The sequence below is a fragment of the Giraffa tippelskirchi genome, chromosome 1, assembly GCF_054371585.1.
Source record: "Giraffa tippelskirchi isolate mGirTip1 chromosome 1, T2T-mGirTip1v1.2.pri, whole genome shotgun sequence".
Lineage (NCBI taxonomy): Eukaryota > Metazoa > Chordata > Mammalia > Artiodactyla > Giraffidae > Giraffa > Giraffa tippelskirchi.
The window spans coordinates 150,144,931-150,169,553 of record NC_137275.1 but is presented as its reverse complement, the minus strand read 5'-3'; the positions used below and the strand labels follow the sequence as shown (position 1 = coordinate 150,169,553).

Here is a 24,623-nt window from a genome sequence, read left to right as displayed (position 1 = left end):
GTTGAAGATGTATGTGAGAATGAGACAATTACCCAGGTACATTTCCCTGTTACTTTTTAGGATTTTTATCTTTAGGATTTGGAAATGATCAGATTGAAAGTGCATTGGCTAAAACTTCATGTGATGCCATGTTTCTGGACATAAGCAAGTAAATAATCATCTTTTCGGCTCGATCAGAAGTTAAAACATTTATTTGAACTCTTGTCCTTCTCATACAGCCTCCTCCCACACAGTCACACTAGGTTGTATTTTGTGTAGAACTGCATACTTGGACATCTTCCATTCGCTACCATTTTATCCTCCCTCACAGATTACATCTTTGCTTTCTTCTTCAACATTCAGCCTGCCTTCTCTCCTGTGCTCTCCCCAAGAGCCTTGCTATGTGCCATGCCCCTCCTCGAGAACCCACCTGCAAATAACTTCTCCCTCTCACACTTTGACATGAACACCCAAAACGAGGTTGGCTCACCTTGACATTTCACTGTGGTCTGGCATAGTCTCCTCCATCTTCCTTAGGATGTCACATATGTTTGTAACTGAGGCCAGGAAAGCTTTAAGAGAAGAAAGAAGGGGAGGAAGGATGGGGAAGAGGAAGAGAGGGTCAGGAAAGGGATCAAAATCCTTGTTTCTGGTCTAGATAAATCATTTAGACAACCAAGTACCTCTCATGATTCAGACAAAAAATGGGCAGGCAAAAATTAGGTGAATTTTGATATAAGCACGGCAAATATTCACCCGAGACTCTACAATAGATGCAGTATGTGTCCATGATAAAAATCTGGTGGCACCAGGCAGAGGTCTACAAAAATGCTTATCAAACTTGTGTGTATGAGAAGATTCCTGAGCCAGCATTATAGATTTTGATTCAGGGACCTGCACTGAATTTCAAGAATCTTGATTTTGAGCAACCACCCACAGTGATTCTGACACCATTCTAGAGAAGGAATAGTTCAAAGCTGTGGCCTATTTCATCAAAGTCCCCATGACTCTCCTTGGCCCTTTGAGAATCCAGAGTGAGTAGTTTCAGAGATAAATATGTTCTCAGCAAGCCAGTGCTGCATAGAGAAACAGTTAATTTTAATTTGAAGAAGGTTTTTTTTTAATTTAAGGAAGAGCTATCTTGGACCCATTTTGCTCCATAGAGCACCCTTAAACAACTCAAAAAGGAAAGTTTCCAACCTCTGCAACTGTTACTGTCCACTCACCAAAGGAACTAAAATAATTATAGGTGGCCTGGGCCAGATACGTAATGTGTGTATTAAGATTCTGCTTACAAAACCACCATGGGAAGGCATGGAATTTCTAGGCTAAGAGCCATTTGTGTATACAGTTCCTCAATTTGCATTCTAGACAAACCCAAAGTTTGTTTGTTGCAGGTGCAAGTCTCACATTGCCACAAAACTTTCACATTCCATGGTCAGTGACATTCAGGCTATGAGGTTTCCCTGAACCTCCCACTTTTCCCAGTCTGCCCACTTATTTAAAGAGCATATGATTCAGGCAAACTGTCATACATGGAAAGCATTATTACTTCAAATGTCCAGGCTACCTGGCAACATTGCAAAATCTGAAACTATCAGTCAGGAGACAATTATCCATAAATATTCATGACATAAGAAACTTGTGGCAAAACCCAGTTTTTGTTTCTAGAGTAGCCTCTTTGTGTTCTTTTAGGATGGTAGTGATGTTTATGGTCAATGGAGGGTCTCATACACAAAGAAATTCAAACTGGCAGAAGTGTAAGTATCTAAATATGAAGGGCAATGATGCATCTCAAACACTGGCCTATGGAATTACCTGATTCAGTCACTTGAGGCTGGCCAACCAACACATGAAATTTGAGGTTTTCACCCATCATGCATTTCAACCATATGAGAAAAGGTTGCAGACAGACATGAACTACTAGGATATAATATAAACTACTCTTCTTTTTAATCTTTGAATCTACATCTGCATTCATTCCAGAGCTTATCTTTTATTCCTCAAGCTGGCAAACTTGATGCAATATTAACTGTCAGCCACCCAGCCTGGTGCTTACTTAGGAGAAAGAAGTTTTCCTCCTTGACTTTCATCCACAGGACTTTCTATGCTGACAGTGTTTGACTTCATCCCTAATTGATCTTGGCGTGAATTAAAAGGCTCTCCCAAAATGAGAAGTACCATGGAAATAGGCATCTTTCATCTTCAGAGGTGAAGGAGCCCTGTGCCACATGGTGGGGTAGCAGGTCCTTTGATCAGAATTTCTTTGTTTGAGCCCAGAAATTGAGTCAGCCTACCAGGCATAACAATACAATAGGAGAGCCAATATCCCAATGGAACTAGTGCTCAGCAAAGATTGGGAATTTCCATCAGAGCATCTTAATCCACTGGCATGAGTTGTCACCACGGGCTGGACAAGGCCCATTAAAATGACTTCAGGTCACCTCCACTGAGCTGGCCCATTCACTCCAAAACAATTATCCTAATCCCCTTAGTCGACCCAATCCCTTAACACTTATGAAGTGCCCTCCTATGCAGGGTGCTGACATTTTCCAACAACACCAGCCTCTTTGAAATGCCAATCAAAAGTCCCTCTTGTTAAAATATGCAACTCTCTCTGCAAGTATAAACAGACCTTCATACATCATCAGCACCACCATCATTAAAAAGCACTTACAGAACACCCACCTTTGTGGGATGCTGTGCTGCTGGGCCCAGAACACACAAATGCATGAAGTGCTGACCTCAGGAAGAAGTGGTTACAGAACTGCCACTTCAAGGTGCTCCTGCTGCTTATTTAGCACAGACTGTGCCTAGAGGCAGGGGCCCACAGCAGATCTTTTCTGGTGGCTGGGTAATTGCCCCAAGAGAATTAATTAACTGCTCGACAGAACAGATCTTAGAACAGTAGTGTGGAAGTGACAAAGCTCACCATTAAAATTGGACCAAAACACTACTTTCCAAACTTTAGTTTCTGCTCCCTAGTACACCACAACTTGGTTCAGTAGGGGCCAATTCAGAAGGACCTTTTTTTATAATCTTTGTCCTTTAAATTGATGTCACCCTTTCACTATTCACCACTAAGGAAAGAAGGATGAATGGAGTCCATGATGAGCCAACATCAGGCTGCTGGCTAGCAAAGGAGGCAGTTTTATCCATCATGTATCACTTCCCAGCAGGGTACCCTTGGAGAAGTCATTGGATGCTCTGACCTTCTGTTGCCTCCAGTGTAAAATGAAAACCATACCATGCATTGCAGGGTGTTTTTGAAAGGTGAAATGGAACAATATATGGAGGAAATACAATGTGTGGGACTTAGTGGTATCAGGTTAACTTTGCTTAACCAAAACTGTTTACTAAGACTGGGAAGTCTTCTGAGAGGTAGGGCTTTGGGAAGGGCTTCACAGAAATGAACAATCATGGCACCAGGGGAGTGAGTATGGAGTTTCAACTAGAGAAAATAACACAAGAAAAGAGCAGACATTTAAAACTAGCAAGAATAATGCAGAGGAGGAAAAAGAATAAAAGTCCCCGGAGCAGAGGCATTTCACTGGAAAATATTCTATGAGAAGAAAGCATGAGAGAGAAAGAGGGAATCCATGTTGGAAGGGATCTGTTCCATTACCCTTTTTTTCATTAGTTTTCTTGTCCAGGTTTATCATTAAGCATGCATTGTGGCTAAGCCTGTGCTTAACACTGCTTGGCTAATTGACATGATTCTTATTGCAACAAGCAGGATGGTCAACTTGAAAGAAGTGATAGACTGAGTGAGCAAGAACCCTGACTCTCACCTAGGTTTTTAGGTTTGTTTCTAACCCTATTCTAACTCATTTTTAGCCGTGTCCTTCCAGAGGGCTCCAGGGAAACATATATTTCACACAATTTTAAATCTGGGCATTATATAGGAAGACATCAGGCTAGATCCACCCTGGTGGTCCAGTGGTTAAGAGTCCATTTTGCAATGTAGGGGAGGTGGGTTCAATCCCTGGTTGGGGAAATAAGATCCCGCATGCTTCAGAGCAGCTAAACCTGTGCACTCTGAAGCCCACGCGCTGCAACTGGAGAGTCTGTGTGCCATAGTGAAAGATATCACATGATGCAACTATGACCTGATGCAGCCAAGTAAATAAATATTAAAAAAAGAAAGAAGACATCAGCCTGCTGCTCCAAACCTAGCTCTAAAACAAGTATGTTTTCACAAAGAACTTGTGAACTTAATTTCCTTCTTCTCAATGCAGTACTTTCCCCACAATACAAGTGTAATTTCTACCCTTTATTTAAACCATGTACATTAAGACAAGTAATTAAAGGCATTAACAAGAAACTTAAGAAGAAATCTGAATGTGCCATCTTCTCTCCCAAATCCAAGATGTTCCTCTGAAATAGTTCCACTCACCAGTATTAACTTTATATACGAGTCTTGGTTTCTTGCGGAATAAATCCCAGGGACAGCGGAGCCTGGTATGCTGCCGTCTATGGGGTCGCACAGAGTCGGACACAACTGAAGCGACTTAGCAGCAGCAGCAGCAGCAGCAATGGTAAAGAATCTGCCTGCTAATGCAGGAGATACTGGAGACATGGGTTCAATCCCTGGGTCAGGAAGCTCCCTTGGAGGAGGAAATGGCAACCCACTCCAGTACTCTTGCCTGGAAAATTCCATGGACAGAAGAGCCTGGCAGGCTACACTCCATGGGGTCGCAAAGAGTTGGACTTGACTAAGCAACTGAGCACAACACAACAGCAACAGACATCACATCTAAGATACTAGAAATGTCTACAAACTGAGCTGCAGGCAGGTGTCTGTAGTATAGCACTCTGATTCCCTGTGTACTCCCCAGGTCTCGTCAATGGCAGATAGCATAAATGCCAAAGATATAAGCTAATGTCATTTATTATTGTGTGACTGAATTTACAGATGGTTATACATGTGGGCCAGAGAAGGCAATGGCACCCCACTCCAGTACTCTTGCCTGGAAAATCCCATGGACGGAGGAGCCGGGTAGGCTGCAGTCCATGGGGTCGGTAAGAGTCGGACATGACCAAGCAATTTCACTTTCACTTTTCACTTTCATGCATTGGAGAAGGAAATGGCAACCCACTCCAGTGCTCTTGCCTGGAGAATCCCAGGGACGGGGGAGCCTGGTAGGCTAGGACACGACTGAAGCGACTTAGCAGCAGCAGCAGCAGCAGCAGCATACATGTGGGCTCTAGCAAACAATATTCAACTAAAGAAGAAAAGTGGAGGAAACATACATGAAGGTGGGCTGGAGACAGCCACTGATCTCAGACATCCTCTGATCACAGAGGATGAGTGCTCAGTGCAACTCACCAACTCTGCTTGAAGGCCCACTTTTGGAAGCCTGGCCCATCAGAGCTAACCTACAGGACTTCAGATTCTCTGTTGGTAAGTGGGAACAGTGATGCTGAAGCTGAAGCTCCAATACTTTGGCCACTTGATGGGAAGAACCGATTCTTTGGAAAAGATACCGATGATGGAAAAAGTTGAAGGCAAAAGGAGAAGGGGGTGGCAGAGGATGAGATGGTTAGATAACATCACCGACACAATGGTCATGAATCTGAGCAAACTCCAGGAGATAGTGGAGGACAGAGGAGCCTGGCGTGCTGCAGTCCATGTAGTTGCAAAGAGTTGGACATGACTTAGTGACTAAACAACAAGTGGGAACCATAGTGCCTACCACAGAAGGAGTGTCTGGAAAAACTGAATGAGAAACAGTATGCAAATATCCTGAGACTAGTCTACATGAAGCAGCCTTTTTAGTTCACCACTATACCACCCTTTAAAATTGTTATCATAGGCCTCTTCACGATTTGAAAATGTCTTCTTCATTTACATGCTCCATCCTCAGTTGCTTTCCTTCACTCACTTCAATATAAGCTCCAAGAGAACAGAGACTTTACTTGGCAGGTCTGTTTAGTACAATAGCTAAAAGGTAGTCAATAAATGTTTGTTGATTGCTGAGTAGTCGACCAATAAATGACAGATATACAGATGAATGAGCTTCCCTGGTGGCTCATTGCTAAAGAGCTTGCCTGCCAATGCTTCCTACCAATGCAGAAGATGTGGGTTCAATCCCTGGGTTGGGAAGATCCTCTGTAGAAGGAAATAGCAACCCACTCCAGTATTCTTGCCTGGGAAATGCCATGGACAGAGGAGCCTGGTGGGTTACAGTTCATGGGGTCACAAAAGTGTCTGAAGTGACTTAGTGATTAAACAACAACAACAACATACAGATGAAGGGATATACATATATATTAATATATTCATAGCTTATTTATGTAATACTACATTGCCCAGGTGGCGCTAGTGGTAAAGACTCTGCCTGCCAATGAAGGAGGTATGGGTTCATCCCTGAGTTTGGAAGATTCCCTGGAGTAGAAAATGGCAACCCACTCCAGCATTCTTGCCTAGAGAATCCCATGGACAGAAGAGCCTGGCAGGCTACGGTCCATGAGGTCTCAGAGTCAGACACGACTGAGCGACTGAGCACACACACATATATTCATAATAAGGACATTTCATATGAGATATCATAATCCTCATTTTACAGAAAGAAATGAGTTTAGAAAAGTTAAGTAATGTGCCCAGTGCTGCAGTGCTAGAGAGAGGGGCAGTTACGTGAACTGAATGCATCAACTCCACGTTCAGTCTGTGTCTCCTCTATCACAGCACAGTGACCTACCCACTAACTTGCTCTTCTCGAGAGACAGCAGCCATTCTTCCTGACCTCATCCAGTTTTAGAGCCCTTTGTAATTCCACCCATTCTGCCCAATGTTTTCATAGCCCCCTTTCCAGCTCCCAGGAGCCAATTCCATATGCCCAGGTGACCATGCCTGGGTTCATAGCTCTCATCTTATTATTAGATGCTATGATTTCTAAGAATGGCTACTTAGCATTCTTAGAGTCCCTTATTTGATGTTTTTTTTTTTTTAAATCATTAAGAGTTAGGGACTCTTAGCCCTAACTGCCAGAGGGTTAAAGCTTCCCCCACCACGAAACCCCCAAGTTTGCTTACACCTCATGACAAAGAGTCTGAGGCCACACATGCGCCAGCCTCCGGAGGACTCCACACCACAGCTGCGCCGCTGAAGGGTGACTGTACACGGGCAAACGTTTCCAAATCAAGCTGCTGAAATGGGGCCTCACAAGTCTTTGACAGTGTTAATTACTGAATCCTCCTGGCCTGCCAGCCAGGCTTCTCCACGGAAGGCCTTGCCATGTGGAACTTGCTCCCGGTGGCACTCCCTCTGAGCCCACATTTGGCAGCAAGCAGGCGACATTTTAAAAGATGTTTTTGTTTGCGCTAGTGTTTGGTTCACTTCCTACCCCCACAACCCCCCGCCACTCTGACACACTGGGACTGAAATATGTATTTTTCAGTGGTGGCCAAGTTCCACCAGGTTCACAAATTCTCCTTTTAATGAGATGGTTGTCTGAGGGGAGCCCACTACTGGAAACATTGACCTAGGTCTTATAGGCAGGGTCCTGTGCACAAGGACCTAACACACAAAATGGTACAGGTAAGGGTATGGGACAGTGCCTTCCCACCAAAGTCTCTGACTCACTCACTTCTAGAGTCAGAGACATGGTGAATGTTCCACATTCATATACAACATTTACCATTCATTTAAGAGCTCATATGAAAGCGAGCATTGGTTGGGCCAAGAGTCCTTTTGTGAAAGGTTTCCTGAAAGAAAAGATTCCACATCACTTTTCTGCCTGATTTAACTTGATCCTTCAGGAACAGGAATTTAGCCAGCCATGCTATGAAACAATGCAAATCACAAAGTCTATAATATGCCATTCATTAAGATGACTCTCTTGGCTTCCACTGTGGGTGTCCTCTTGCTCCACCAGAAGACCTCAGGGAATAAAAAAGAGCCAAGCCACTAAAATAGCTGCAATAGAAAGCTCTGTGGTCAGAGGGCCAATGCCAACCCCAAAGGCATGTACCAACCAAAATGCAGATGTGCAATTTGGCAGTGGGACATGGCATGCGGGCCTTTCAGAGTCAGTGAACCAAACAGGGTGATGAGGATTTTCATATTCCAGAACTTGTGCTCATAATTCTAATTGCTAGATTAAATTCTCTTTCTCCAGGAGATTAGCTGTAACCAGTTACCATGGACTCATGCAGAGAGGACGCTTTATTCTTTTTCCTCATTTTGATGCCATGAAGTTTTCAGATGGAGCAAAGGGACAAGTACATGTCAGGGCACAAATGGACTCCAGTGTTTTCTGCCACTTCCTCTAATGCAACCACTGGGGAAATGCCCCAATCAGCAAGTGGAAAGAAAGTCACTATTCTTGAACAGAGTGATTTAAGTTTCCCATTAAAAAGGAAAAAAAAAAATCTTAGCAAGCCTACTGCCTCTTAGATTTTATATTGTCTTCCACTTCACTTTTCAGAGAAATATCAAATTCAACTAAAATTTGAATTACATCTACCTCAGACTTGTATATTGATGTCCTAACCTCCACCACCTCAGAATGTGACCTTATTAGGAAAAAGGCCTGTTGCGGCTGTGATTAGTTAAGATGAGGTTACACTGGAATAGAATGGGGAGCCTAAACCAATAAGATGGGCGTCCTTATAAAAAGTGGTAATTTGGAAGTACGGACACTCACCCAGGGAGAACCCCATGCAAAGATGAAGACAAGAGATTGCAGTGATGCCCCAGAAGCCAAGAGATGCCAGAGCTGGCCAGCAAATTGCTGGAAGCTAGGATAGAGGTGGGGAACAGATTCTGTCTCTCAGCCCTCAGCAGGAACCAGTCTCGCCAATACCTTGATCTCAGACTGCTAGCCTCCAGAAGGTGAGACAAAAATTTCCTGTTGTTTAAGCCATTAGTCTGTGGTGCTGTGTATGGCAGCCAAAGGACACTAACAAACTAGCAATTGCTTTTTTTTTTTTTCACATGTATTCTCTTCAATATTAAAATTTATAGGCAGAATTCTCTTTAACAGTTTACCAAGGAAGTTTAAACAAAGAAATCTAGCATAAAAGTTGAAAGTAAATGGCAGAAATGAGGAAATCACAGTACATTTATTCAGGTTAATATACTTCAAATTATTTATTTATTTGCTACATAGCTTGTGGGATCTTAGGGATCCAGGGATTGACCAGGGATTGAACTCAGGTCCTCGGGCAGTGAGAGCATGGAGTCCTAACCCCTAGACCACCAGGGGGTTTCCTCAACATACTTTCGTAAAGTGAATGTGAAAGTTGCTCACTCCTGTCCGACTCTTTGTGACCCCATGGACTAACGGGCTATACAGTCTATGGAATTCTCCAGCCAGAATACAGAAGTGGGTAGCCTTTCCTTTCTCCAGGGGATCTTCCCAACCCAGGGATTGAACCCAGGTCTCCCACATTGTGGGTGGATTCTTTACTAGCTGAGCCACAAGGGAATCCCAAGAATACTGGAGTGGGTAGCCTGTCCCTTCTCCAGCGGATCTTCTGGACCCAGGAATCGAACCAGGGTCTCTAGCATTGCAGGTGGATTCTTACCAACTGAGCTATCAGGGAAGCTTGATACTATTGTAAGTAGAAGCCTAATTCTTTTGTAAGCTTATCTAAGCTCTCTAAGCGCTGTGTTTATCACAGGGTCTTCAATGTTCTTCTGAGGCAAAGGGGAATGGAGGTGTTGACACTCAGGCTCCTGGGAAGTAGACATTCGTTGGAGGAGATGGGCACACATACTGGAACTTGCTCATAGAACAGACACCCGGAAGGAGGTAAAGGACCAGGACCCTTCAGAGAAGTTGGTGAGCTTCAGTGTGTTTGCAACAAACAATGAGATGATGTGTAATGGTCATAGCTTAGGACCAGCTGCAATATGAGAAGTGTAATTTGCTCACTAATTGGCCTGTAATTTTTCTCAAGAAAACAAACCAACCAGAATTCTGAGGGAGTCATTTCCAGTTGGGATAAAATTTTCACACAAGAAATATGTATCCAAGCCATGCAAGGAACAGACTCAGTGATGGCAGTGGTTGACACCCCAGCCCATCTTCAGGATGGAGTCACTCACTCCCTCAGATGCCGAGAGCAGCTTGGCTGCTGACGTCCCAGAGATGAGTCTCTCCCTTAGTAGTGCCCTCAGTGGAACAGAACAAGGTCACCTCAGGACACACTTCACCTAGGGGAAAGCCCACATCTGAGGAGCAAAAAGTAACCGGGTGGCAGTCATAGCTCAAAGTTTAATGTTACCCTTTCTGTGTCTTCTGGTGTAAATAGTCCCTCTCTGGGGTCTAGGACTTCTAAACTCACAGTGCTCAGAGCTGTAAAGACAGAAAGCATAAATTCTCCAAATGGATCAATGGAAATAATCAGGGTCAATTCTAATATCACTTTTGTGTCTTGGGCCTGGGTATTTTATGTACTGGGGACATAACACCCTAGAATGGTCATTGATTTAGAATGTATATCGTATCTTGGAGGATAGAGTACCCCCCTTGCTGTATCCTCTCCAAGCTGGTACCTCCGAAGCTATTGGAATGTGATATTCCTCTAGTCCATCTGGGCAGAAGCTACAGTGCACTGAAGTGTTAGGGATGACCCTTGGTCATCACCAGTGTTAGTGTGACCCTTGGTCACAATGGTCCCTCCTTTGCTGTAAAGTAAGTCCCTTGGACCAATGTGACATCATGCATGATCCTGGTCGGTTCCTAGGTTCTAATGCCCGGGGAACAGAAGAAAACATATCCACGCTCACAATGTGCTGATTCTAGTCAAGGTAAACCGCTGTTCCTTTTTAGGTAGAAACAATCCTATGGGATCAACTCACCATGAAGTGGCTGGTTGATCTTCTAAGGGTGTTGCCAACTGGTTTCTGGCACCAGTAGGTCAGATATGCAACATCAGCTTTGGAGAGCAGAAGCTCTCCTGTAGTTCTGAGTTCACATATACCTTCCAGCCCCTCCACCATAGCTACTGTATTCATGAGTCAACCTGACTCATATCCAATCCCAATCTTACAAGAGATTGTTGTTGTGTTTGTCTCACCTTATGACTTAGTGCACCAGACAGAATCCAAACAATGATGGGAAATTCTGATCTCAAAGTCACTTCACATCCTATTATCTTATTACCAGAGCAGGGGCATGCAAAGACCTATCTTTTGAATGGTTTATACTTTTCTGGTACAGATAGTGCATCTTTGCTCCAGAGGCATATGGGTCTGCACTGTAGTTCTCCTATTGTGGCTTTCCATGAACTTCATAAAACATCTCTTTCACCGTGACATCTCTAGTATCGTACTATCTACCCTACATAGTACGACAGCATCTGCCAGATCTTATGGCTCAAGCAAGAGAGTCATCTGTATCACAACCTGGACCTGCAACAAAGCTTTCCTGCTAGGTCCCTTCAAAGCTGGCCTCCTTCCATGTGATTTATTAAATGGGTTGGAGAAATTTTCCCAAAGTGGAACACAATGCTTCCTGAATGCAAAAAGTTCTACCAAGCATTATGTTTTCTTCTTAGTGGTCAGAGGTGCAAAAAGCAGTAATTCCTCTTTTAATTTCAGGGGGACACTCCTGCATGCTCCACTGCTATCTAAGATTTTACTGTTATGGCTCACCCCTTTATAAAGTCTGTCTCTCTTCCTCTGGAATCAGAGCATCTAACATACTTGCTTTTTGTTACTCCGGTTCAATTAATATCATGCCTTTGATATCCTGAGCCTGCAGTGCAATGCCCTGCAGAATGTCCAGATAGTCCATGTCCCTTTGGACTAATTATGAGAGAAGATGAGGGATTCACACAGCTCTGGGCAAGAGAGCATATGCATACTTTTGTCTGCTCCATGTAAAGGCAAACTGCTTCCCATCCTCTTTCCTGATAGGGTTGAGAATGAACGCGTTCATCAGCTCAGCAGCTGCAGACCACATCCTAAGGCTGAGCTATTCTGTGCTTGCAAAGACACCACATCTGACAAAGGCATGAAAAATGGGGCTACTAGTGTCATCCTCCTGAATCCATTTTTCAGTGACAAGACTCATGAATTGGGGATATACCAGGGACACCAGTTTTGCAATCTTTTGGACCTTATCAAAAGCACTAATTTCTGCAGTTTCACCAAGATTAAATATATTTTACTTTCTCCATTAGCTGGAATGGAATGGCACTTTCATCTTGGACCTTGTATCCACAGTACCTGAAAGGACCTGGGTATTCCATTTTTCCTAATGTATGGTTACCCAAGCATACAGCTTCAACACTTTTGGGTGGAGGGAACTGAGGAATCTTAATTTCCCCAGTAAAGATTCCACCTGATGTGGAGAGGTAGCATCTTTCTTTCTGGGAATCTGGCCTCTTTTTCAATATGTGGGTTCTGAGTTTGAAAACCAATTTAATTTAGGAAACGGGGCAACAAGGATCATGACTATTGGGGTGGTTGCTCACCATTTTTGGATTTTTTTTTTCACAGACTGATTAATACCCTTGGCAACTGCCCACATATCTTATCCCTGGATTCTAACATCTCCATAATTTTATGCAACCCAGGCACCCTAGACTGTCACATTGACCATGTTGTCATTATGTGCTGTGCTGTGCTTAGTTGCTCAGTCATGTCCGACTCTTTGCAACCCCATGGACTGTAGCCCACCATGCTCCTCTGTTCATGGGGATTCTCCAGGCAAAAATACTGGAGTGGGTTTCCATGCCCTTCTCCAGGGAATCTTCCCAACCCAGGGATGGAACTCAGATCTCCTGCACTGAAGACGGATTCTTTACTGACTGAGCCACCAGGAAAGCCCAAGAATACTGGAGTGGGGAGCCTATCCCTTTTCCAGGGGATCTTCCTGACCCATAAATTGAACTGGGGTCTCCTGAATTGCAGGCAGATTCTTTACCAGCTGAGCTACCAGAAAAGCCTCTGTGTTGTCATTATATCTACACCTATTCTGGAAAGCCACCTGGCCATCTATCATTTGGGAATTCTATCATCTGCATTGCCATTGGAAGTCCAGTTCTGTCTGGAGCAGCATCTCTGATGATCATTTCTTTTATTCAAAGTTTCAGATGATGTCAGTGCCTCCCCAACAGTTCATTCCTCATCTTCTGTTAAGTGGTGTATACCCTGGTATTTCCCATGGGACCGAGTCAGATGGACGATTTGCTGGTCTTTTGAAGTATTTCACTTAACATGTCCTCTTTTGTCAGCCTCTTGATGCCACCATCTGCTGCTTGCCGTGGGAGTTCTGGTATCCCCACTTCATTTAGGGTGAACCTTCCTTTCTTTAAGTTGACAGTAGAGTCATTAGCAGGATATTGAAGACTGTGTCATTGAAAATTGTTCTCATGTTGGCAAACTCTCCATTAGCCAACTTTATACCCCCAATTCTTGATCCCATGACACTGAGGATCCAATTACTGTCTCAGCTACTTGATCTGCCAGTTATTTGTGGTCTAGTCTGTGTCCTCTATCAGGCTCAGCCCTTTTGTGCTTCCGTTAGGTTGTGACATATAAGTATTTTTGTTTTGAGGCTACTGGAAAAGGGGGGCTAGATTCTGAGAGGAGTTTATATGGTCTTATGAGATGGAGACACCTGCATCATTTTCAAACAAAAGGAGAAAGATAGCCATTGCAGGAAGCAAGGACCACTCTTACAGAGGGGGACAGGGAAATCTAGGAATTCATGATTTTTAAATTCACTGATACAGATTCCCCTTTCAAATCTCAGGATCCCACTCTGCTAATCAGAGACCTGACCTTGGAATAACAGACTTGCTGGAGTTGAGAATTCAACCATCTTTGGTCCTCTTATATCCTTTTAGTAAATATCCATTCTTGAGTCTCACCTTTTTCTGCTTCTAGAAGAAGCAAAATATCTCTTCATAGGCCCTCAGTGATGCCTCTAAGTTTTATATCTTACCTTAAGGTGATGATTGCCCTTAAATTTTATGTTTTCTCCAATGTGCCAATGGCTCCTAGAAAAAAACCCATCTGATTTCATACTCTTTATGACTACTATATCACCAAAACTATTCCAATACTTGAAACATTGCACTGACCCAGGCATTTCCTTTTACCAGTATCAATCTGAATCCACCCTGTATAAGTTTTAACAACTGCTCAGCTATTGCCTACCAAGGTTATCAATAAGACCCTGTCTTACTCTGCTCAGGCTGCCATAGCAAAACACCATTGACTTAGTGGCTGAAATAATAAAGAAATTTATTGTTTTTACAGTTTTGGAGGTTGGAAGTTTGCGGTGAGAGAGCTGACATGGTTAGGGTCTTCTGATAGTTTTTTTTCTAGCTTGCAGATGACTGCTTTCTTGTGTTCTCACATGGTAAAGAAAGAGAGATGTCTATCTCTTCCTTTTCTTACAGAGCCATCAATCCCATTGGGTTAGAATCCAGTTCTTTTGACTATAACTTTAATTATCTCCTAAAAGCCATATCGCCAACACAGTCACATTAGAGTTATGGATCCAAAACATTAATTTGGCAGGGGGCAGGGGTATAATTCAGTCCATAGCATCTACCTACTACCAGTGATGAAATCTTGTTCCAAAATCCCATTTTAGGACCAGCTTCATCAGACTATTACTAACACTAATTGTTGTTTTCCCCAGGAGACAGTGAGATACTGAGATTTTCATCTAGGTGATTTACAGGGTAATATTCCCAGGAGGAATACTTCCAGGATGGTAAGGAAAAAAGGACTGAAACCATGATGCAGCTACAATAGAGTTATCAGTGGATCCCACTGAGCGCTTGGGACCTGAGGTGGTCATTCAGAGAAGTCCTAGATTTAGGCAAAGGAAATAATCCTTGGTACTTCTCTGTGACAAGTCTTTGTAACATCTGTAAAAGCCTGGCCTGCTGCAGTCCACGAGGTCACAAAGAATCAGACACGACTTATTGACTAAACAACAACAACAAGGAAAGGGGTGTAATCTTGAGAGAGACAGTGTTTTCAGCCAAAGGCAATTACCAGAGAGAAACCTAGTTACTAGCCTCAGCAGCTATCACTCTCAGAAAACAATGAGTATGTTAGTTCTGGGGGAGATCTTGGAGACACACTCTAGTAATCCTCATCACCCTACACAAAGAAAAGCAATTGATCAAAGATTATATAATATAGTAATATTTAATTAATTATGGATAAGAGTTGGGCTTAGCCATTAAAGAATGGTGACTCAGGTGTTAAAGAATCTGCCTGCAATGTGGGAGACCTGGGTTTGATCCCTGGTTGGGAAGATTCCCCTGGAGAGGTGCATGGCAACCGACTCCAGTATTCTCGCCTGAAGAAGTCCATGGACTGTGTAATCCATGTGGTTGCAAAGAGTAGGACACAACTGAGTGACTTTCACTTTCATTTTCAAGAGTAGGAAAGAGGGAGCTGATTTTATTTAATTAAACTACTAAATTTTAAAATGCTTTTTGAAAATATTTTTGCTTGCTGTATTTATATTACACTAAGATATAAATGGATATCACCAAATAAATATAAAACACTTACAAAATATTGGGTTGGCCAAAAAGTTTGTTTCAGTGTTTTCATAAGATGTAATAGAAAAATCTGAATGAACTTCTTAGCCAACCCAATATTATAAGCCACATTGATTTTAGATAACATAATATATGAAAAATAGAGTTGTTCTGAAAATTATTTTCTGAGAACAGAAGCTGAAAGCATTTGGAACATTTTAGTATTACTTCATCCTTTGATTTTCTTTTTTAAAAAAGTATTAATTCGACTGCTTTTAAACTAGTTCTCCTTGGTGAATACAACTTTGATAATTAAAAAATAATTCAATTGTTTTTCAGCTTCATTATGTATCAATTTATTTATAAGTATTATCTGAATTAGCACACATTTCTAATTTGTTTAGTCCAAGATAGTGAAATTAAGGTGTAAATTATTGATATCGTATGCTGCAGTCCATAGGGTCACAAAGAATTGGACACGACTGAGCTACTGAACTGAACCTGAGAAAGCTTCACCCTGATAATTTAAAGTCTTTAATCTTCAAACAGTGCTTCAAAACTTATCCTCAGAAACTACAAAATATTTCTCCTATTTGAATGTGACAACTTGAAAATACAGTAATTAATTAGAACATTTAGAAAACCTCAGCCTTAGTATGAGTTTATATTTGGGAGGAAATATTTATGTACTATAATTTAAATACTTTCATTACCTAAACATATGTATTTAAAATTTACTTACAGACCAGTACAAGCAATATAAAAATGTATAAATATAATATACAGAATGAATATAAGCAATAATAAATATTAATCATTTTCTTTTTTTGAACATTTTAAGTCTCACCTAAAAATGGGCCAAATTTAGAAACATAACTCTAAAAGATTCATGTAAAGGTTTTGGAAGATTTAAGACTTTATTCTAGAGGTCTGTTTTTGTTAGTAGAAATAAGCACTTCAACTTTTCTTTTACTTGATTGTGATCACTTTAAGATGCTCTTCCAATAGGGCATTTTACTTTTGCCCAAATACAAGGAGGGTGGGGGTTATACACGCTACCATAAATATGGCTTACTGCTGACTCATGTACTGTGACTGGGACCTTTACCAATACCTTTAATTATACATATTAATCATCGAAAAATGGATCTTTGAAGGGAGAACACTTTTATTCTGTCTGAAGAAATCCTTATTATAGAATAGAATTTCAGTGATAACACATTCAAAAAGAACAAGATAGTCAATAAATAACAAAAATCACGCTGGTAATTCAAGTTATGGTGCCAACATTCACCATCATTATTTAACTAAAACTAATTTGTCATATGAATCTCTTGAAACTTTTTTCCCCAAAGCTGTTTCCATTTTGTTATCCCACATTCTCACATTGTCCTAATAAAGTTAGAAGAACAGGCTCCAGCTTTGGACTCTTCCTCTATGCATTTCAGACCTTCCTATTTTTATTCACTTGGAGCCCATGCTACTTTTCTGAGCTCCTGATCTATATGTCCAACCACCCACTGAGTATGATCTACAATTTTCTTTTTCTCCTATCCTCCAAATCAGATAAGCCTTTAACATCTATCAACTCCTTTAGGAGTAGCCTTAAAATCTTTTCTCTATCCTCACTGCTTCTGCTTCAACTTAGGCCCTCGGTACCTCTTGTGTGGATTATTACAATAGTTTCCTAATTATTCTGCCTAAAATTTTATTCACTACTCGTCTATTCTGCATATTATTTCTATGTTACTAAAATGCAAATTAACCAGGTTAATCTTTTGGTTAAACACTTTGATGTGACTCTGTAAGAAAAAGCTTAAATGCGTTGGTATTGCAGAGAAGACTCCCCAGTGCCGGCCCCTGGTGCTTCTCCAATCCTTAGCACTCCGGCCCTTCCCCATGCAGCACAGTCAGGTGACTTCATGGCATTCTCCAGGTGCACACATCGCTCAGGTTACTGGGCCTCTTTTCTCTGCTGGTAATTGCTATCTCTGCCTCATCAAATTGGCAACGTCCTTCCCATAATTTTGATCTCATTTCTTACATCTTCTTATGAAGTGTGTTTGGATACTCCACTCTAAGTAGGGTCACCATATAATGTTTTTTGTCTAAACTGGGACACACTGAAGAACGAAACGAGGAGAGAATAATACTAAGTCTAATGGAAGTCAGGACAGGAGTCATAAACCAGGACTTTCCTAAGCAAACTGAAAAGAATGATCACTTACCTAGAAGTAGAGTTGACTATTCCCTTTTCTTTGTGCTTCTTCTTACCTTGTGGTCAATTGCTACCCCGTGCTTATTAAACTGTATTGAAATTATTTCTTTCTATGTTTCTCTTTCCTACAATGTTCTTGAGGATTAAATACTGCACTTTGTTCATCTTTGTATACATGACAATTAACACAGCAGATCTGATCAGATTATTGATATATGGTATGTGACAGAAGCTCTATAACTGGATTATACAAATAAAGCAGCCAAGTTTACTAAAGTTGGTCTGGGGAAGTCAGCTGCTGCTGCTGCTAAGTCGCTTCAGTCGTGCCTGACTCTGCGATCCCATAGACGGCAGCCCACCAGGCTCCCCCGTCCCTGGGATTCTCCAGGCAAGAACACTGGAGTGGGTTGCCATTTCCTTCTCCAATGCATGAAAGTGAAAAGTGAAAGTGAAGTCGCTCAGTCATGTCCAACTCTTCACGACCCCATGGACTACAGCCCACCAGGCTCCTCCATCCATGGGAGTTTCCAGGCAAGAGTACTGGAGTGTGGTGCCATTGCCTTCTCCGGGGGAAGTCAGACATCTGACTAAATTTTAGATCCCTGTTCAACCAGTCTGGAGGTAAGAAGTTCCATGTGCTCACTTCAGGATAATTCTCGGAACCAAATTTTGGAGACATTGTGAGCAGCTGGGATTAGGAAGGTGTAGACATGTTTGACAAACAATATAAAGGGCTAGGTAGTGCCCACAAACCACAGATCAAATGGAAGCCAGATGTAGATGGATTCAGGGTCGAGCACTTCTCAGTATAAAAACAAGTTTAAGGTAAAAAAGAGGGTCAAAAATCAGGAGGGGTCAAAACAGCCCAACATGTGGCACTAATGACAAAGAATCCTGAGGTGTGTGTGTGTGTGTGTGTGTGTGTGTAAATCACAGGTGTATACTTTAATGAGATCCATACGTATACATGCAAATGTGCGCAATTTTAGTATATACATCCAGTCCTATGTCTTTATCAAGTTATATGCTATATGTGAGCAACACATAATTTTTCACTTAATCCATTTATTTTATTTCAACAGATTTTGGTTTTATTAAATAGGCCATTTAAAAATTAGATTATTTCTAGAAATTAGTTAAGCCAAAGACATTGCATATTCTTCCTTGTGAAATAATGATTCCTTCATAAGGGTCAGAATATTATTTTGATTACTCAAAGGGTTATGGCTCAACTTCTCTATTCCCTCCACAGAGAGCTCTTCTCAAACCTTTACTTCAGTTATCCCAGACGAGCACAAAACGTTCCCAACATGAAACGCATTCTAGCCTGTAACACTTTTTATTTCGAATTAGATATATTTTAGCTCTATTTCCTCAAATCAGCAGGGAGGCAGAAAGTCTGAGAAGAGTTAGGGAGGCACATGATGCACTTGATAAAACTATCTCTCTGTAAATTATTTCCATTTTATCATTTCCATTAAGTTTTTTTTTTAATTCTTAGTGGTTCATTCTTCAAGAAATGTTAATAACTTTTCCCTTGGTGTTTTGCCTCTTTGAGGCTTGTTCTGATCATCTTTTCTCCACCAGTGTTGTTTCCTTTGTTATCACTGAAGCCACACCTACTTGAAGAGAAATGTTCTTTGATGGGACTTGAAATACTAACAGTGTTGCCTGAGGCAAAAGTCTCAAGTTAGAATTTGGCGCACAACCATCTTTGCTTTCAGCACCACCAACACAGCAACCACCTCCCGTGGGCATCCAGCATTCCCCTCATCTCTGTTTATGGACCTCCCTGGTAGCACTGCCTTTCCAAGACTGCGTTTTGACTATCAAAGTCTTTCCCTTGTCCCATTTCATCTGAAGCAACTGTCTTCCAGAAATCAACATGACAGACAAATTCATGCTAGGTATTGCTAACTTATTCCTTGAGTCGAACAAACTTTTTTCCAAGGGGAAGGGATAAATCTCCATGGTGTAATTTCTGGCCAGAAAAAAAAATACATTTGATAATTCAACAATCCTGTTGCTCACTCTCCCCTCCTCCCTCCAAACAAGTATGACACTGGTGACTGTTAATTCTACCTGGTGATGACTTGGTGTGATGTCACTATTTAGTTTTAATTTTTGTGAATTGTTGCTTTGTGAAACTATTCTAGGAAAAAAGTCTTGCCAGCTCTTTCGAAAACATGAGATGGCTAAAAATCTAACTTCTGAGAAGCAATTTGGGAAGATGAGATAGTTGAAAATACGTAACCACCACAAAGAAAAGCCTTTAGAGCTTTCTCTGCCTAGAAGATATATCGCCATCATCCTAATCCAGGTTAGTCTATAAAAGCCCTTCCCTGGCAGCTGCAGCAGGCATTTTGTAAATGACATTATATAGGAGGCATTCTGTAGAGGACATTCTGCAGTGCACATTAGCAAAATGTATTTCCGTACTTCCGTGATTTTGTGAATTAGCAGACTGCACTAATGACAGCCATAGCAATAGAACTACAGTTAATGAGAAATTCTAAATGAGGGGGAAGAGGCTCTGTACTTTAAGAAACTACAGCCACAAATACTGAGAACTTTCTTGAGTACAAGGAAATAATCAAAACAACATGGATGAAGACAAGAGCAAAGTACAAAATGAATCGGATCCACAAACATTGCTAGACCAGCTGGACAAAGGAAAAGTAGTATTATGATAGATCACAGTTTCCTAGAGGGGAGAGAGTGGTGGTTGCAAGCCAACTCACACTCTATATTTCTACTTATATTTGACATACAAGTAGATGTATGCTTGTGCTAACTCATAGTACAGGTTATAAAATTTAATCCCATGTATTTATTCCCATCATCCTTTTTTTTTGTTCTTTTATTATTAGAGTTACAAGTAAAATGTTCTGTTCAGATACATTAAGGAGAATCCTGAATTGGAATCAAGATTCTGCTGCATTCTACCATAGCATCTCTGCTGAAAACATTTTTGTGTTTTCAGTGGCACTTGGGTTAAAATCCAATCTGATTGAATAGTTGATAAAGTCCCCATCTGGCTCCTGCATTCTCCCTAGCCTCAAGTCGGTCACTTTTCACCTTGATCATGATGCAACCATACTTCTTTTTTTTGTCTATTTGTAGGTGCTTTGTTCATACTAAAAAATCTGGAAATACCTCTGGTGCCAACCCATAACATCCCTATCTTCTTTGAAGGTCCCTAACACCCAAAGCCTGTTGTTGCTTTAGGGTCCTGCCTCTGGTAGCTGAGAATTCTCTTCTGTCTGCTCCTATCAGTTGGAACAACTGATTGGTTCAAGATGCAAGATCGAGAAAGGAGTATGACAGGGCTGTCTGCTGTCACCCTCTTTGTTTAACTTATCTGCTGGGTGCATCATGAGAAATGCCAAGCTGGATGAGTTACAAGCTGGAATCAAGATAGACAGGAGAAACATCAACAACCTCATATTTGCGGATACCACTCTAATGGCAGAAAGTGAAGAGGAACTAAGAGCCTCTTGATGAGGGTGAAGAAAGAGAGTGAAAGAGCCAGCTTGAGACAAAATATTAAAACAAACAAACAAACAAACAAACAAAAACCGTAAGATCATTGCATCTGCTCCCAATACTGCATGGCAAATAGAAGGGAAAAATAGTAGTAACTGATTTCCTCTTCTTGGGCTCCAAAATCACTGTATACAGTGACTGCAGCCATGAAATGAGAAGACAATTGCTTCTTGGCAGGAAAGTCATGACAAACGTGGACAGTATATCGACAAGCAGAGACATTATTCTGCCAACAAAGGTCCATGTAGTCAAGACTATGGTCTTCCCAGTTGCCACGGACAGTTGTGAGAGCTGGAGCATAAAGAAGGCAATGTCAAAGAGTTGATGCATTCGAACTGTGGTCCTGGAGAAGATTCCTGAAAGTCCTTTGGACAGCAAGGAGATCAAACCAGTCAATCTTAAGGGAGGTCAACCCTGAATATTCACTGGAAGGATGGATGCTGAAGCACCAATATTTTGGTCATCTGATGAGAACAGACAATTCATTGGAAAAATTCATGATGCTGGGAAAGATTGAGGGTGAAGGGAAAGAGGGCACCAGAAGATGAGAAGGCTGAATGGCATCACCAATGCAATGAACACTTAGGAAAACTCTGGGAGATGTTGAGGGACAGGGAGGCCTGGTGTGCTACAGTCCATGGAGTTGCAGAGTCGGATATGACTGGGTGACTGAACAACAACAACAACTTCTCCTATCATGCCTGGCTCCTTCTAAGGCTTCATGTCTCAATTTAAACATAACCTCCTTGGAGAGATCTTCTGAAAATTCCATCTTTAATTTCATTTCATCTCCCCCGCCCCCCACATCACTACTATTACCTACTGGGAGTCAATTTCTTTCCTTTATAGCACTGATTACAAATTGTACTTTTTTGTGTTTTAGTTTGGTAGTGTCTCCCCTGCCTATTCCACTCTACCGAAAACTGTCTGCCTTGTTCACCACTTTATGTATCATACTTAGCACTGGGTTCTCTTTGCTGGCTTGTCTTGGATGGGATGGGTTCCATAGAGAGATCCTCAAGGCAATCCTAATATGTCAATCCTTTACTGGGAGAACACATCCCAGGACAGCAAGACTGAGAGAAAAAGAAGTGAAATAAAGATGAAGGAGAAATGAATGTCAGATCACTGTCAGGTCTCTCCATTACCAAACCACCTGCAGCTTCACCAGACACACAGCCAGTTGCTCAGCCATCAGAGGTGTTTCCAGATGAGCTAAACACAATCATCATGCCTTGGAATCATGGAAGAGAGGGGGGAAAGGAAAGGATCTCTTTTCTCTCAATCATCAAGGTTCTCCAACAGGGAGTTCACTACTCAAGCTCTTATACTACCACCCTGCGTGTCTAGGCAACCGCTGGGGAAGCCAGATTTCTTCTGTGCCTGTGTTGTGGGGCTTCATTTGAGTTCTTGAGTGCTAGGAGAAAGAGGAAGCTGAATGGATCTGGTCAGGTCAAGCCTGGGTTCCAGATTGATGTGTTTCCATCACAAGTGACATCACAGCAATAGTGCCAGAGCTCAGCACCACTGGGAGAGACTGAGAAAGTGTGTGTTTCCCACAGATGAGTAACTGAAGCTGCAGCCATAGCAGTACTGTTGGCAGAAAGAGCTCTCTATGACCGAGTGGTCAAGGGCCTGGGAGACGAGTGAGGCCAAGGAAATTGGAGGAGGTGCGTAAATTGAACCATATTTGTTGCTCAATCTGTTTGTTGAATGCAAATGAAAAAGTGGATAAATTAATGCTGGCAGAAGGCCATATTAAGAAGTAGATCCACTTACAGCCTAAATAAATTGAGCAGTCCTTTTTTAGAAAGAAACTACACCTTCATACTACCTTTTAAATTATACTATATTACTTACCACCTCCAGACTGTCAGTAGAACAGAGTCTATTCAATATATCCCAGCTCAGTACTTTGTTTCCTACTCAATATGCCAACACCCTCATCATCTTCTCCATACATTTACAGTCTTCCACCCACTCACCATCAGTCACAGGTTCATCTGTTTTGGTCTGGTCCATCTCTCTATATCTCAACAGATCATTAAGCATCTATTTAAGAGGTATCTAGTGTGGACAGGCAGCATATAAGGAGCAGTTGACAAGTTTTAGGGGAGCTGGATTCTAATCTTATCTCAGCTGTAATCATAAAAGGAAGTGTCAGGGCAGGCATAGCCATTGGGCATCCCAGCACTGGCTCAGTGGGAAAGGGAAGAAATGTGGGAATGTGTGTTTTGAGGATGGAGTACGAATATGGCTGACTGTCAAAAAGGATAGGCTCCAGTTCAAATTATAAAGTCCTGATGACATGAAAATTTGGGGTGCAAATTGAATTACCACTGATATCTAAATACAGTAGATAAAGCAGGTGAAGAACTAAATAACTGAAGTTCAGGAGAAAAGAGAACAATTTGCAGGTGGCATGTTTTATAATTTGGTTTAGTTTAGAAAATATTTAAGTACTGAAGCTTGAAATATATGAAGCTGATAACAGCTGCCAAATAGTAAGGCCCGGTAGAGAGAAGAAGTGAACCAATGTTTACTGAGCATCTGCTGTTGCTCAGCTGCGTACATAAAACTACTCCAGTCAGAAAGATCGTCACCAAACTTTATCTGGTAGTTTTATCATCTCAGTTTTAGAGATGAGTATATTGAGGCATGATAAGGTGAGTCAGCTCCCCTAATTGAAGGCATTCAGATCGGTCTGACTTCAAAGTTTCTGGTCTCCCATGATATCAAGCTAACTTTTACAGAGGCAAGACCTGGAGAAGGGAGACTTTCAGACTCCTAACCTAGCGTTCTTGAGACCAGGGCAGGGCTCCAGTCCCAACAGGACTCAGGGGATGTACTCACTCCAGTACCCTCGCTCCACATCCCCTGGATAAAGCACCCCACCCACAATGCCTCCATCTCCTCTCTGTAAAGGAGGTACAGTCTTCCCAGGCGTGCCTAGGCTTTTCCTTTTTGTCTGGTTTACTGGTACTGCTATGTGAATTAAAACAAAACAAAATAAAATGAAAAACATCATGAGGTCTCTGCCCTCAAGGAAACTGCAGTCTTCTTAAATAAGAGAAGAAGATCCATGAAATTGTTATTAGCAAAACCATATACGATGCAATGACTCTCAATAAGTGTGTATGGGTGTATGAGGTAGATAAGATGAAAGACGTTTCCAGGAGGGGTCATCATTTTAGAGGTGGAATGGGAAAGTCAGAATGAGATTCTGGTGTCAAGAAAGTATGTAGAAGTGGAGGGCAGGAGGGGATCTGAAGCACTTGCTGTCTTTGCCCAAGACCACTGGACTAACTTCCACAGCCTTGTTAGCAAAGACTAAATGTTTGGTTATAAGAGCTGCCCCCTGCCAAGAAAAATACACACCCACACATGGGGAAATAAACTATAACTTTCCTCC

General features: G+C 41.8%; 2 long non-coding RNA genes across 2 annotated transcripts in view; one reads left to right on the top strand and one right to left on the bottom strand.

Moving 5' to 3' along the window:
• Positions 1 to 24,623, bottom strand: part of LOC145538360 (uncharacterized) — a 342,784-nt gene that overhangs the window by 90,030 nt on the left and 228,131 nt on the right. Inside the window, exon 5 of the long non-coding RNA XR_014076799.1 lies at positions 470 to 551. This is a non-coding gene — a long non-coding RNA (uncharacterized LOC145538360). The remainder of the gene's footprint in view (positions 1 to 469; positions 552 to 24,623) is intronic.
• On the top strand, positions 10,642 to 23,028 carry LOC145503934 (uncharacterized). The gene is made up of 3 exons (XR_014052143.1): positions 10,642 to 10,738; positions 19,822 to 19,985; positions 20,789 to 23,028. It is a non-coding gene; the product is annotated as an uncharacterized LOC145503934 (long non-coding RNA).